The sequence below is a fragment of the Vicugna pacos genome, chromosome 8 (genome assembly GCF_048564905.1).
Source record: "Vicugna pacos chromosome 8, VicPac4, whole genome shotgun sequence".
Lineage (NCBI taxonomy): Eukaryota > Metazoa > Chordata > Mammalia > Artiodactyla > Camelidae > Vicugna > Vicugna pacos.
In genome coordinates, this window is record NC_132994.1 from 10,979,796 (window position 1) to 10,993,493 (window position 13,698).

At 36.4% G+C, this 13,698-nt stretch overlaps 1 long non-coding RNA gene across 2 annotated transcripts; it reads left to right on the plus strand.

Annotated features, from left to right (window-relative positions):
• Positions 1-2,936: 2,936 nt before the first annotated feature.
• On the plus strand, positions 2,937-13,169 carry LOC140697831 (uncharacterized). Of its 2 annotated transcripts, XR_012075190.1 has the most exons (5): positions 2,939-2,997; positions 3,513-3,592; positions 5,370-5,430; positions 11,725-11,852; positions 12,924-13,169. It is a non-coding gene; the product is annotated as an uncharacterized lncRNA (long non-coding RNA). The 2 variants fall into 2 exon arrangements; XR_012075191.1 differs by lacking the exon at positions 3,513-3,592 and having other exon boundaries at positions 2,937-2,997.
• The last annotated feature ends 529 nt before the right edge of the window (positions 13,170-13,698 follow it).

Consider the following 13,698-nt stretch of genomic DNA (forward strand, 5'->3'; position numbering starts at 1 on the left):
CCTGTTTCTGTTTTGTAAATAAGTTCCTTTGATTTTTCTTTTTTTCTTTTGATTCTGCATATGAGTGATATCATATAGCATTTTTCTTTCTCTTTCTGGCTTACTTCACTTAGAATGACAATCTCCAGGTCCATCCATGTTGCTTCAACAGCATTATTTTATTTTTATGGCTGAGTAGTATTCCATTATATAAACATACCACATCTTCTTTATCCAATCATCTGCTGATAGACATTTAGGATGTTTTCATGTCTTGGCTATTGTATATAGTGCTGCTATGCACACTGGGGTGCATGTGTCTTTTCAAACTTGAGTTCTCTCCAGATACATGCCCAGAAGTGGGATTGCTGGATCATAGGGTAAGTCTATTTTTAGTTTTTTGAGGAATCTCTATACTGTTTTCCATACAGCTGCACCAAACTACATTCCCACCAACAGTGTAGGAGGGTCCCTTTTCTTTACACCCTCTCCAGCATTTACCGTTTGTGGATTTTGAATGATGGCCATTCTGACTGGTGTGAGGTGATACCTCATTGTAATTTTGATTTGCATTTCTCTGATAATTAGTGATATTGAGCATTTTTTCATGTGCCTATTGGCCATTTGCATGTCTTCATTAGAGAATTGCTTGTTTAGGTCTTCTGCCCATTTTTGGATTGGGTTGTTTTGTTGTTGTTGTTATTGAGCTGTATGAACTGTTTATATATTCTGGAAATTAAAGCTTTGTCAGTCCCACTCTATTTTAGGATAAGTTGCTTTACCGTACCCTTCTCAGTACAGAGCATTTCTAGTTTACATAGTGTTAAGCTGATTTTAGAGCAGATTTGGGATACCCAAAGAGCAATGTGTCCTCACCAATCTTATGCCAAATTAAGTTTAATTTGTAAATAAAAGCCATAAATTCAATCAAGGCTATATTGCGAAGATTTCTATTCTAATTACCCTGAAGCAGAATTTTTGTAGTCTCTGAAGACTGAGTGCTTATTCTGGTTTCTTAGTTTCTTCTATTGATATATTTCTTCCCTCAGATAACATTGGTTAAAATTAAATGGTTTATTGCTTAGGGGGAAATTTTACTCTTTGCTCAATAGTTGAAATTTAAGGTATTTCTTCCCCTTGCTTTTACTTCTATTTGACAAGCTCCAGGCAGAATTATAAGCAGGAATCCAATATAGCTAAACACTGCTGTAATAAGATAGAAATGGGTTTTCCACAGAATTTTTCCTTGAGACTTATTGCTCAACAGTGCCTTCTCTTATCCACCTCCAAATTTAATGAAATGCGTAAGTAGTCTCTTCTCAACAGCAGACTTCAGAAAGCTAGGAAAATCTCTAACATAAGTTTTGAGAAAAATTGAATTTATATCAGAATATAAGCTGGACACCAATAATAGGTGTTCAATAGGCAGTAACTGCTTCAAAATATAGGAAATGCTAATACACTCTAGGAATGTTTTGACAAGGGTATAATGGGTAAGAATTAGTAATAAACTTTACCACTATAATTAAAGTAAGTCCTATTTTTCCCCTAAATTTTGGTCTTTTGCCTTCCAAGAGATTTAAAGCTGCAAGAAGTCTTCATGAGAATTACAAAAATAATGAAAAGGATAGAAAGGCTTCTAAGAGGTGAGGTGAAGGCACTAGGTTGATTTAGCTCAGAGAAGTGCCTGAGGGGTGGATTTAATTTCAAAAATTTGGAGAACTGTTCTGGGATGACACCAACCAGTTGTCCTTCTTTGCCACAAGGGACAAAGCAAGAGACAATTGGGCTAAAATTCCAGCTGAAGCCTGGAAATACATGGCGAAGTGTATCAGGCAGTGGTTTACAACCCTAGGTGTAACCTGGTTCATCTGGGAACTTTAAAAAAAAATACTAGTGTCTCATAAAAAGTAAATCAGCTTGAGCATTGGTATTTTTAAACAGTTTCTCAGGATTTACTAATAGAGAGCTAAGACTGAGAGCATCAGTGTGAGGCAAGAGGATTCTATGAAATGACGTCATTGGAGCATGTTAATAATTGAGCAAATACATTACAGACAAAGAAAAGATGCCCGTCATTCTCTAAACATGGTTGTTTTCAAGTCCCATCCCAATAGGAAGCTCACATTTTTTTTTACATATCTGTGATTTCAGAAGGATCAAACTGCTATGTGGGGTCCAGAATTTAGACATGGAGTTGAGATAGTGTTCCTTGCTTCCCATAAGGGGTTGCTCATTATAAAGCCCAACACAGCCTCCCCAGACGACCAGAAACAGAATGATCTTGAGGTTAATAAATAACTGACTCTGCCGCCCTGAGGTTCATCTGCTCCTTAGCCTTGTTTCATTTTTGTCAAGCTAGTTTTTTTTAAGTAGAGTTATGTACAATATTATATAAGTTACAGGCATACAATATAGTGAATAACAATTGTTTAAAGTTATACTCCATTTATAGTTACTATAAAATATTGTCTGTATTCCCTGTATTGCACAGTATATCCTTGTAGTTTATTTTATACCTAATAGTTTGAACTCTCAATCCCCTACCCCTATGTTGCCCTTCCCCCCTTCCCTCTCCCTACCGGTAGCCACTAGTTTGTTCTCTAGATCTGTGGGTCTACTTCTCTTTTGCTATATCCACTAGTTTGCTGTATTTTTTAGATTCCACATATAAGTGATATCAAACAGTATTTATCTTTCTCCATCTGACTTATTTCATTTAGTGCAATACCTTCCATTTTTTACTATAATGCTAACTCTGCCAGGCTGGGCCCTAGAAGACACTGCCCTGATCCCATCTCCAGCACTTTGGCTCAGATAGATGTTTTTTCTCTTTGGAAGGAAGCTGGGACTCTCACACAGAATAACAATAAGTCAGTAAGAGATGATTTAAAGAGTGTAATCCTAGACATGCTGACAAAATTCCAAATTCCGTTTATGACGCAGTCAGCTTATTTGCCGAGCCTGTTCCAATCCACCTGCTGCCTTGAGACAACTCAGTCCAGCCCTCCAGTACAGGTACCAGTTGCAAACATCTAGCTGATTTCTTTCGTTCAGTTTTACTCTACCTACCCCTCTGGTAACTGCATAGTCTTGCCACAGAGGTATCTCTTTCTATCCTACTTGATCTTTCTCTAGTTGAATCCCAGATAAGAAGAGTCAGTGCTTTCATTTACAGCAGAGGAAGAAAGCACAGGAGGATAAGGGAAAGAAGGATAAGGGAAAGAAGGCAGGAAGAGAAGGAAGAAGAGGAGGAGGAAGACTAGAGTGAGGAGGGAGGGAGGGAGAGGGGAGACCTACATTCTTTCATCAATGCTATGTGGCTGCTTTATTTCCCCTGTGTCTACATATTATTATGATCTTCCACACAGCCATGAATATTGAGTACTATCTTCCAGGCAATGAGAGCACAGCTTGGGGGAGTGAAATAACTCTCCCGAGAATATAGTTCAAGAACTCAGCTGAGACTGAATGTGAGCCCATCCCACTCTACAGCTCATAATTTTTCCACTTTATTTGCTTCTCTTCCTAAGTCCTATTTCTAGGAAAAATGAGTCATATCTCCCCAAAGTCCCCACAAGTCCAGGACATGGCCATCCCAGAGAAATCTCATGTGAGTGACACCTGTAAGAACTGTACTATGTAGTTTCCATAAGCCCAGCTCTCATCAAGTGTTTTTTTTTCCCCTATCAATTACCTACTCTTTAAGCAAGAGACTCAATATTCCTTCCGACTCAGCTGTAGTAATTATATGTAAGTATGTCAAATTCAAGCCACAGGACACTTAAAAAAAAAAAAAGAAGAAATCTTAAAACGAGAGAGGGGAAAAAAACCCTTACTTAAGAGAAACAAGGATAAGAATTATAGTGAACTTCTCACCAGAGAACAGGAAAGCAAGAAGAGAGTGAGTTAGTGTTGAAAATTAAAAAAAAAAAAAGACAAAAACCAAAAGCTAAAATTCTGTATCTATCAAAATTATTCTTTGAAAGTGAAGGAGAAATTAAAAAAAAAACCAAAGCTAGAATTTGTCACCAGCCAACCTACTCTGCAGAAATTATTAAAAATTCTTCAGAAAGAAGGAAAATGATAAAGTCAGAAACTACATTAGGGAAGGAAAGAGTTAAAAAAAAGAATATATATATATATATATATATATATATATATATGGTAAAATAAAATCATTTTTTCTTATTTGATCTAAAAGATAACTTTTAAGAACAATAATAATAATGATGTATTAGGTGATTATAAATGGGTGAAATGTGACAACAATGTCACATGGGAAGCAGGGAGAAATTAAGAATGATTTCTTATAAGGTACCTACACTACTTGGTAAAAGTGTAGTGTTATTTCAAAGTGGACTTAAAATAGATAAAAATGTAAATTGTAAATTGTAGGGCATCCATTCTTGATAAAAACTCTTAATATTCTGGAATAAAGGGGAACTTCCTCAACTTGATGAAGGATATCCACACAAAACCCACATCTAACACCACAGCTTGTGACAGGAGCCTGGATGCTTCTCCACTAAGATTGGGAAAAGGCAAAGAGATCTTACCCCATTTGTTCAGTATCATACTGAAAGTCCTAGCTAGTGTGATAAAGCAAGAGAAGATTGGAAAGGAAGAAATAAAACTATTAGTTGATGACACTATTGTACAGAAATCTCCATAGAATCTGCAGAAGAATACTCCGGGAACTAATAAGCAAGTATAGTGAGACCACAACATACAACATCAATATACAAAACTCAGTTGCTTCCCTTTATACCAGCAATGAATAACTGAAATTTGAAAATGAAAAATGTTATTTACAATAGCACCTAAGCAGCACTAATGGAAAAATGTAACATGTACAAAATTGTATGCAGAAATCTGTAAACAATTGTATGCACTTAGGTATAAATGCAACATGTACAAAATTGTGTGCAGGATACTATAAAACACGGATGAAAGAAATCAGAGATCTAAATAAATGGAGAGAGATTTCATGTTCCAGCATTGAAAGACGTAATATTGTTATGCTGACAATTCTTCCCAAATTGATCTGTTTATTCAACCCAATCACTATCGAAATAAATTGGGAGTTCTAGATTTACAGATACTAACATTTTATATACATAAAATAGATTAACAATAACTTTATAGCATAGTATAGCACAGGGAACTATATTCAATATCTTGTAATAACCTTTAATGAAAAAGAATATGAAAACAAAAATATGTATGTATTGCATGACTGGGACATTGTGCTGTACACCAGAAATTGACACATTGCAACTGACTATACTTCAATTTAAAAAAAAAGAGTAATTAGTCTTATTGACAGTATGTAAACTTAGTATGCTATGATGAGAGTTATGCTTTAACTCTGTGGTTTTCCTCCCCAGAACCCATCACTGCAGTCCAATCCTGAGAGGAAATCTGAGAAACTAGCACAGCTAAGAGGAGGTGTGAAGACTTCACAATTAAATGGGATGTGATATCCTGAATGGGGTCCTGGAATAGGAAAAAGGAAATCTGAAAAAAAGTGTGGACTCTAGTTAATGATAATATAATAATGTTGGTTTATTAGTTGTGACAACTAACTAACTCCAGTAACAGGAGATGTTGACAACAGAGAAGCCCAGGTGTAGGGAATATGGGAACCCCCTGTACTCTCTTCATAACTTTTCTGTAAATCTGCAAGTATTCTGAGTGGACGGGGTATAGCTCAAGTGGTAGAGCGCATGCTTAGCATGTACTAGGTCCTGGGTTCAATCCCTGGTACCTCCACCAAAAATAAATGAATAAATAAAATTACCCCCCAAAAAAACCCAAAAATAAATTAATAAATAAAAATAAATAAAAGTATTCTGAAATAAAAAGTCTGTTTTGAAGAAACATTGAGAAGCATTTTCCTGCCACCCCTATTTTCTACTTTAACCTCTCTTTTTCCATGATTCTGTTATTTATTGATGTTTTACTGAAGTCTTCATTTTGAGAAAGGGAGTTCTATGGCTGACTGAAAAAATGCAGTTTAAAATGGCATAAGTCATAAGATTTGACACAAAGATGTAGAGATTGGGTCTAATACTTCTTATATTTTTTTACTGCATACATTAAATACATTGAGAGAAAAATTTGATTAAATAGCCAGAAACATAGCTACAGATGAACAAAGAACAGTGTGAACAGGACTTTAGAAAGTATTTTACCTACTAAGAGGGCTCTGGCCAAATGGTTGTGATCACACCACACTCACAAAACCAATGAAATGACTACGTCAAGAAGAAATGAAAAGGTATGAGCATCAACTTGACAAACCTAGCCATGCCAAGAATAGGGAATTCTGACCTGCCAACAAAGGGAAGCACGATTTCTGCACTCTGCAAATTCCTGTCCAAAAAGGGAGTGTCTCATCCTGACAGTGAAAGGGTTTCTCTTCCTTTCCTAGTAGTTCCTCTACTTCTGCTAAGATTGGCCATGATTAGAATGACAACCCCCTCCCCCATTCTGTCTCTCCCTCCGTCACTTCCCTAGAAATTTTCTCATATTTCTTTACTTTATAGAACTGCCTTGCTTTTTATTAGCAGAAGCCATTGCAATGGGAAAATCGAATTCTATAAACAGAAAAGATACTCACTCACTGGGCCACAAAGCTACTTCCAAAAGGAAGGCATCCTGTGGAAGCAAATGGAAAAAGCAGCACATGCAGAATAGCTAAAATGCATAATTTAGCAGATCTAATCTCACTGAGTGATCGTATTTACAGAGAATACCCATGAACTGCTACCACTTCAACAGCGTTTGTCTCTCAACTGGGATTTGGAGCTATAGGATTCCTTGCCTTTTTCCTTGAAATAGCTTAGCCTTTAACTATATTCCTATGGGAAAGGAGGACAAAGTACCTTTTAAAAGTCGATTTAGGCAACACAATTCTTTTTCTCATGTGAGTTCTATGAAGATGGGAAGTGAAAAGATAAGAAGCCCTGGCCCCCAAAGAAAAGCTGATTAAAATGGAAAAGTTAAACTTACTTATGATATCAACTGTTTTCATCAGGGGACTAGAAGTGCAAATAAATGAAAGCTGTACAAACAACTTCACTTTACATAACTAACATTTACTGAGAGTTTCTCACGCATCTCATTGACTTAGAATATGTTACGGATTATATTTTCACAATTTGAATGATTTTCGAATGAGCTGAATGCAATATTTGGCTACAATAAATATACAGATTATTTTGAATTGTTAAAAAATCCTCTAAAAAAGATCACTTTTCAGTCCTTTAGATCGTACCTCATTGCATTTAGAGCCATCTCTGACAGAGAGCGGGGTGGGTTACCAAGGCAGAGTGTGGAAATTTCAAACTGGGTGAAGCCTGCATCTTTCTGAGTCCCAGTGAGCAGTGAGGTGGAAATTCACACAGAGGGCTAGATAAGGTGTCTGGCCTACCGTAACAACCACATACCCTTTCTCTATTCATATTTGAAATTTCCTCTGTTCCTTCAAGTTTGCATGCAATAAAATTGATGGATGGATAACAAAAGGTCAAAGGACTTTGATAATGAATTTGGGGCTGAATAAGGTGACTTATGAAGCATGAGAGCAAAGGAAGATTCCTTGACATCACTCTCACATGTAAAATAACATTTTGAGGCGTTTGTTTTCTCTACTAAGCAGATATTGGATATAACCTATTATGAGAAGGAAGTCTGTCTATGCATTAGCCCATGGTATGTGCCTTGTCAAGAACACACCATCTGCCTGGTGATATCTCCAGACAGAAGCAAGTAGAGGCTGACACCCAGGTTGGGGAAATCCACAATATACACGTACATACATATGTACACTTGTATGTATGCACACAGAAAAGTCATACACACACACACAACTCATTATGAATAAGAAATATGGCATAGAAAAGATGTTTGAGGAAGGTGATTTAATTTAGACAGTAGGCTATGAAAGAGCAAAAATCAGCATTAATACATCAGCAGATAGATAGTTGGACTAAGTTATTGATGGAGTCAATTCTCATCATCCCTCGATGTCTCTTATTGGGCACCCAAAGGCAAAGGAGCATATAAGCCACAATGAGTAGTGACCTTGATGCATGCAACTTTGTGATCTTTATAGCTTAATGAAGACCATGTGGAGGTTTAGAGCATACTTTTTGGACAGGAAAGCTGCATTTCACAGACCAGCCCCATCTTTCATTTCCTGTGAAACCACAGGAAAATCATGCAATCTCTGTCCTTTATCTTCTTGTCTATGACCTGAAGGATGCGCATGGCAAATGGTAAGACTTTAAAGAGCCTGGTAACCATGATGCGTCCATTTCTACAAGTGGAAATTCTCTTTCCCTGATTTCTCCACCTGTTCTAATCCTTCAAGGCCTCCCTCAGATACAACAGTCATAATCATAATGGGATTTAGAGGTTACCCTGAGCTCACCAACTTTACGCTGCACGGAACTAATTGCTCCTCATCTCTGCTCCCAGAATACCTTGTTGGAAACACCAGGAATTGGTTACAACCGGGTGAGAGATCTGAGAAAGTTGGAGTATATGGGAAGGGCCCAGGCCCTGGAAAACATTTTCAGGAAGACCACTCCAAAATGTGGGGAGAGGGTATGGCTCAGTGGTAGCATACATGCCTGGCATGCATGAGGTCCTGGGTTCATTCCCCAGTATCTCCATTAACATAAATTAATAAGTAAACCTAATTACCTTCCCCCCACCAAAAAAAATCTGACATATTCTTAGATTGCTGTGGGAAAGGAGAAAATCCAAGCTTTTAGATATTTTGATACAAATCCCCAGGAAGATCTATAAGGCTTCCTCCTCCCAGACCTCTCCAACCCCCAACCACTCCACTAATAGGTCACACCGTGTTAGAAGAAAGAACCATGGCTTAACCATTTTGCTGCTCCTAGCTCTAACCACAGAACCTAAAAGCACTACCAGTGTTCAATAGGTGCTTCTTGACTAACTGAGTGAAAAATAGCCTTTGTTCTCCCTCTCTGGAAAATATCTCCAACTTAGAATGGATTTATGGGAGGTAGGGAAGGGAAGCTTCTCTTTTTAGGTTTAGGAACTAATATTGTTGTTAGCCTGGCTCAACACTCAAAAGTCTGGTTTACTATGGTAATAAATATACATATTTTATTAGGTGAAATATATACATATTTTATTAGAAGATTATATATATTCGTATATATGTATGTGTACATATATTGCTGCACATTGAAACATCCTATTTTGTGATGAATCAATTTTTGTGAAAGTGTTATGTAAAAATAAAACAATTTAAGAATTGACAGCATAATTTCTGAATTAATATGCTAATCCAATGGTGTAAATGTATTTAATTAACATTGATCTCTCCTTTGCAACAGTTTGTATATTTGAACATCCCCGTGAAGGAGACTGTAATAAATATTTAATACCTACTGGACAATTTGATAACTAAAATATCATAGTGTGGGAAAAATGAAAAGCTGCTTAATTATAATTTGATTAAAAAATAGAATTTCGTATTTGATGATGCCCACTCTTGGGCCCAGGCATAAAAGTCAAAAGAAAGAAAGAGAGCGTGAGGAACTTAAAAAGATAAGAAATGAGTCAGGCTGAGAAAGAAAGCAAGGAATAGGAGGAAGTGTGGGAAATTGTTTTTTTTCCCATCTGCTTTCTTTAAATCTGTTTACTCGTCGTCTGTCGATATCATTAAACAGGTTTTCAGAAAATGTTAAGAGAATTCAAAATCTTTAAGATAATAAGAAGCAGTTCAGGCTAAGAATTTTTAATAACTAAGTAAAAGCACTAACCCCTGGCATTTTGTCAACCCTTACCAAGGCAGCCATTAGAGCAAGATCACTAGCAAGTACTTTTTTTTTTAAATGAAGTACAGTCAGTTACAATGTGTCAGTTTCTGATGTACAGCATAATGTCCCAGTCAGGTATATGTATATAAATATAAATATATATATATTCTTTTCATTAAAGGTTTTTACAAGATACTGAATATAGTTTCCTGTGCTATAAAGAAAAAATTGTTTTTTATCTCTTTTTATATATAGCGGTTAACATTTGCAGATCTCACATTCCCAAATTTACCCCTTCCCACCCCCTTATATTTTTAATTATTGAAGATAAAGCACACGTTTTGAGATCTGTGAATGTAAAACATGAACTTGCTTTGCTGACTACATTAGAGATTAAATTAGGCTGAGGCTGACAATGTAATCGTGTTTCTAAATGTAAGGCACACGAAGAGACTGCTGACTGGTAGTTTAGTAATTAAATTCTTCATAGAAACACCTTTATCATCTGCACAATTAGAACACTTTCATTTGCAAGTGTCAGAGAGCCAACGCTAACTTAAGAAATGGAATTTAATGACTTGGATAATTGAGAAATCCCAGAGGTGATGCTGGCTTACAGCACAGATAGTTTCGGAAGCTTAATGGTATTTCCTCCCTTTTCCTTCCCTCCCCGTCTTCTCTTCCCCTTTCTTTCTTTCACTTCCCTCTTTCCTCTTCTCCTTTCACCTCACCTCTTCCCTCCTCCTGTTTCTCCTTTTCCTCTCCCGTGGCTCCTTCCCCGTCTCTCAGCTCATTTCCTTCCGTGTTGACTTCAATCTTCAGCAGGCTCTCTCTCTATAATGAGCATGTTGGCCATCAGGATTATGGGACTTAATTCTGAAAGCGGAGCAAACGGAATAGAGAGAGAGCTGCCTTTGAGAGTCCCAGCAAAGGTTTCCTGGCAGATGCTGATCCGCATGGGCTGAGTCGCTTAACTGTCTCTGAATTAAGCAAGCAGGTGGGGCTCTGATTGGCCAAAGCTGAGTCACAGGCCATCTCCACGGTGTCAGGAAAAAGCTTGATCAACTCTACCCAAAACAGACAGATACTCTATCTGTATCATTAGATACAGACAAGTAGTGTTGTAGCGGCAACGGGTGCATCTCACACTTTAATGTATATTTAATCATTATTTTTAACTGAGGATCCTGTTAAATATGTGGATACTCATTTTGTAAGTCAAGGTGGGACCAGAAATCCTGAACTTTTAACAGGATACCAGGTGATGTTGATACTGTTGGTTTAGGAACCATACTTTGAAAACCACTGCTAGTTGATGAAAGATGCAGAGCAGGCAAAGGCAACAAATAGACACGAATTAAACTACCCCAGCAAGGTTTAAACACATTTCATTGTTATGGTTTTAAGAACAAATTCTTAATGAAATGAAATGAAAACAGGAACAGCCCTTCACAATTCCATATAAAACAAGAGAAATTAAAAATATATATATATATATTACAGAGATAGCATGATTCAGTTCTGGGTGCACATCAAGGAATGTTACCTGTACAACTGGTATAGATTATGAAATGTCCTACATTATGTTATAAGATGAATCCCACTGTTGTTGCAAATATATATTCAAAAGAAAAAATATAGCTTTAGTTTTTCTGCATATATTTTTACACGTCACTAGATAATACCAATCCTTTATCTATAGTTTAATTTCTGCTACAGTAATTCCATACCACGGTACACCAATGAAGAACAAAAATTTCCAGGTCACAACTAATTGTCCTATTATTTCAAATCATAATTCATAAAAATATTCCTATACACACACACAAATTTTAAATCACTTAATACCAGATGATGTGATTAGACTTAATTAAGAATGAAAGTCTCCTAAGATCTGTGCAGTGTCAGAGCGCCCTCCTGTGGCTGTTTTTTCCAGGGTGGTCTGCATCTGTTGGGTTACTTGCTAGTTAAAGGAAGCCGATGTTTATGACCACATGACCAGATACAATGAACTTCTTGGTCATTGCCAAAACGGTGGAAGAACTGCAGCTAAGAACCGATGTTGTAAGTTACGTGTAAAATTTTAAGTCTATTGTTATTTCTCCCGACTTTAAACAACCTGAAAGCTCAACTAATGCTGAAGTGCAATTGTTTCGGTCTACCTTTGGTTTGCTACCTTTATAAGAAAGAAAGAAATCACAAAAAAATGAGCTGACATAAGAGTATGTTTTAGAAATATGTAGACTATGACCTGTTAGAGACTGGGAGAATTTAGCCAAACTGTACATCTTTTGTCTAGTTCGTTGATCGTTGACTTGATGCTATATAAACAAATAAATTGATTTACATTGCAAGTCAATATATTTATCTGGTAATTAAGTATACCAAGAAGTAAATACATTATATTCTTGTTGCTTACCTACATTTTCTTTTTTGCTTACATATATTTCTTTTTTAATTAAAGTATAGTCGATAGACAATATTATATGCTTCAGGTGTACAACATAGTGATTCAAAATTTTTAAAGGTTAGATGCCATTTATAGTTATTACAAAATAGTGGCTATGTCTTCTGTGTTGTAGCTTATCTATTTTATACACAGTGGTTTGTGTCTCTTAATCCCTTACCCCTATCTTGCCCTTCTCTCCTTCCTTCTCACCACTGGTAACCACTAGTTTGTTTTCTATATTTGTGAGTCTGTTTCTGTTTTACTATATACAGTCATTTATTTTTCAGAGTTCACATATAAATAATATCATACTGTATTTGTCTTTCTCTGTCTGACTTATACTGTACAGAACAAGGAATTATAGCCATTATCTTGTAATAACTTTTCATGAAGTATAACCTGTAAAAATACTGAATCACTGTCCTGCACTCCTGAAACGAATACACTATTGTAAATCAACCATACTTCAATAAAAAATGAAGTAAATATTCGCTTATAAAAGTTCAGAAAATTTTATAAGACACAATGAACAAATGTTCTTCTGGGGAATACAGTTGGGTAGTAGAAACCTAGTGGAAAGTACTTTATATTTTTGTGTGTTGCTTGAATTTTACCATTAGCATGTATTAATTTATTTAAATCCTTTTAATGAGTTTCAGCATCTTGTCCATCAATGTATTTAACAGGTATCATTAAGAGCCAACATAATGAAGAAGAAGCTGTGCTAGAGGAAGAGATGTTGATGACCAGCACGGATCTGGGTGCTGTTCTCATGCAGCTTACAGTCCATCTGGGCAAGCAGATAACAGACAAATAATTACAAGTGCAATACCGAATGCAAATGGGAGACAAAAGTGCTGGCCAAAGGGAGTTATTCTCAAGAGCCTAGTGACAATTCTTAGTTTTCCAGAATTAAATGATGACAGATACCATTTTCATGTTGTGTATTTATTTTGCTCTAAATCTTTTTTTAACAATTATTTTTGAAATTTCATTGTGCTTTCAGGAGAGCTTTCTTATATGAATGAACATATGAATTGAACCTCATTTCTACTTCTTTAAACAGGCTTATTCTGAAAATTGCCTTGTACCTGCATATTATCCTATATGGGCAATCAAAGGGCACCTTCTAAAACACAACGTCTTCAATGTTTCAGGCATTTGAATGGTCAATTCAAGACTCAGCACCAAAAATTTAGTTACATATACAGCAACGAGTCATGCTCCAACATGATCCACTGCCTAAAGATACCCACCAACAGGACCACATACCAGGTTAGCTGCATGTTCTCTTCTGAAAATCATGAGAATAAAATACGAGCATGGGGAAAGGAATGGCTGGAGTGAGACATTCCTCAGTGTGAATGCCAACTCTGTCCCTTACTTACTCAGTTCCTTATCTTCTCATCTGTAAAATAGGTAATATGTGCTGACAGTATGTACCCAAAGAATTATTTGAAG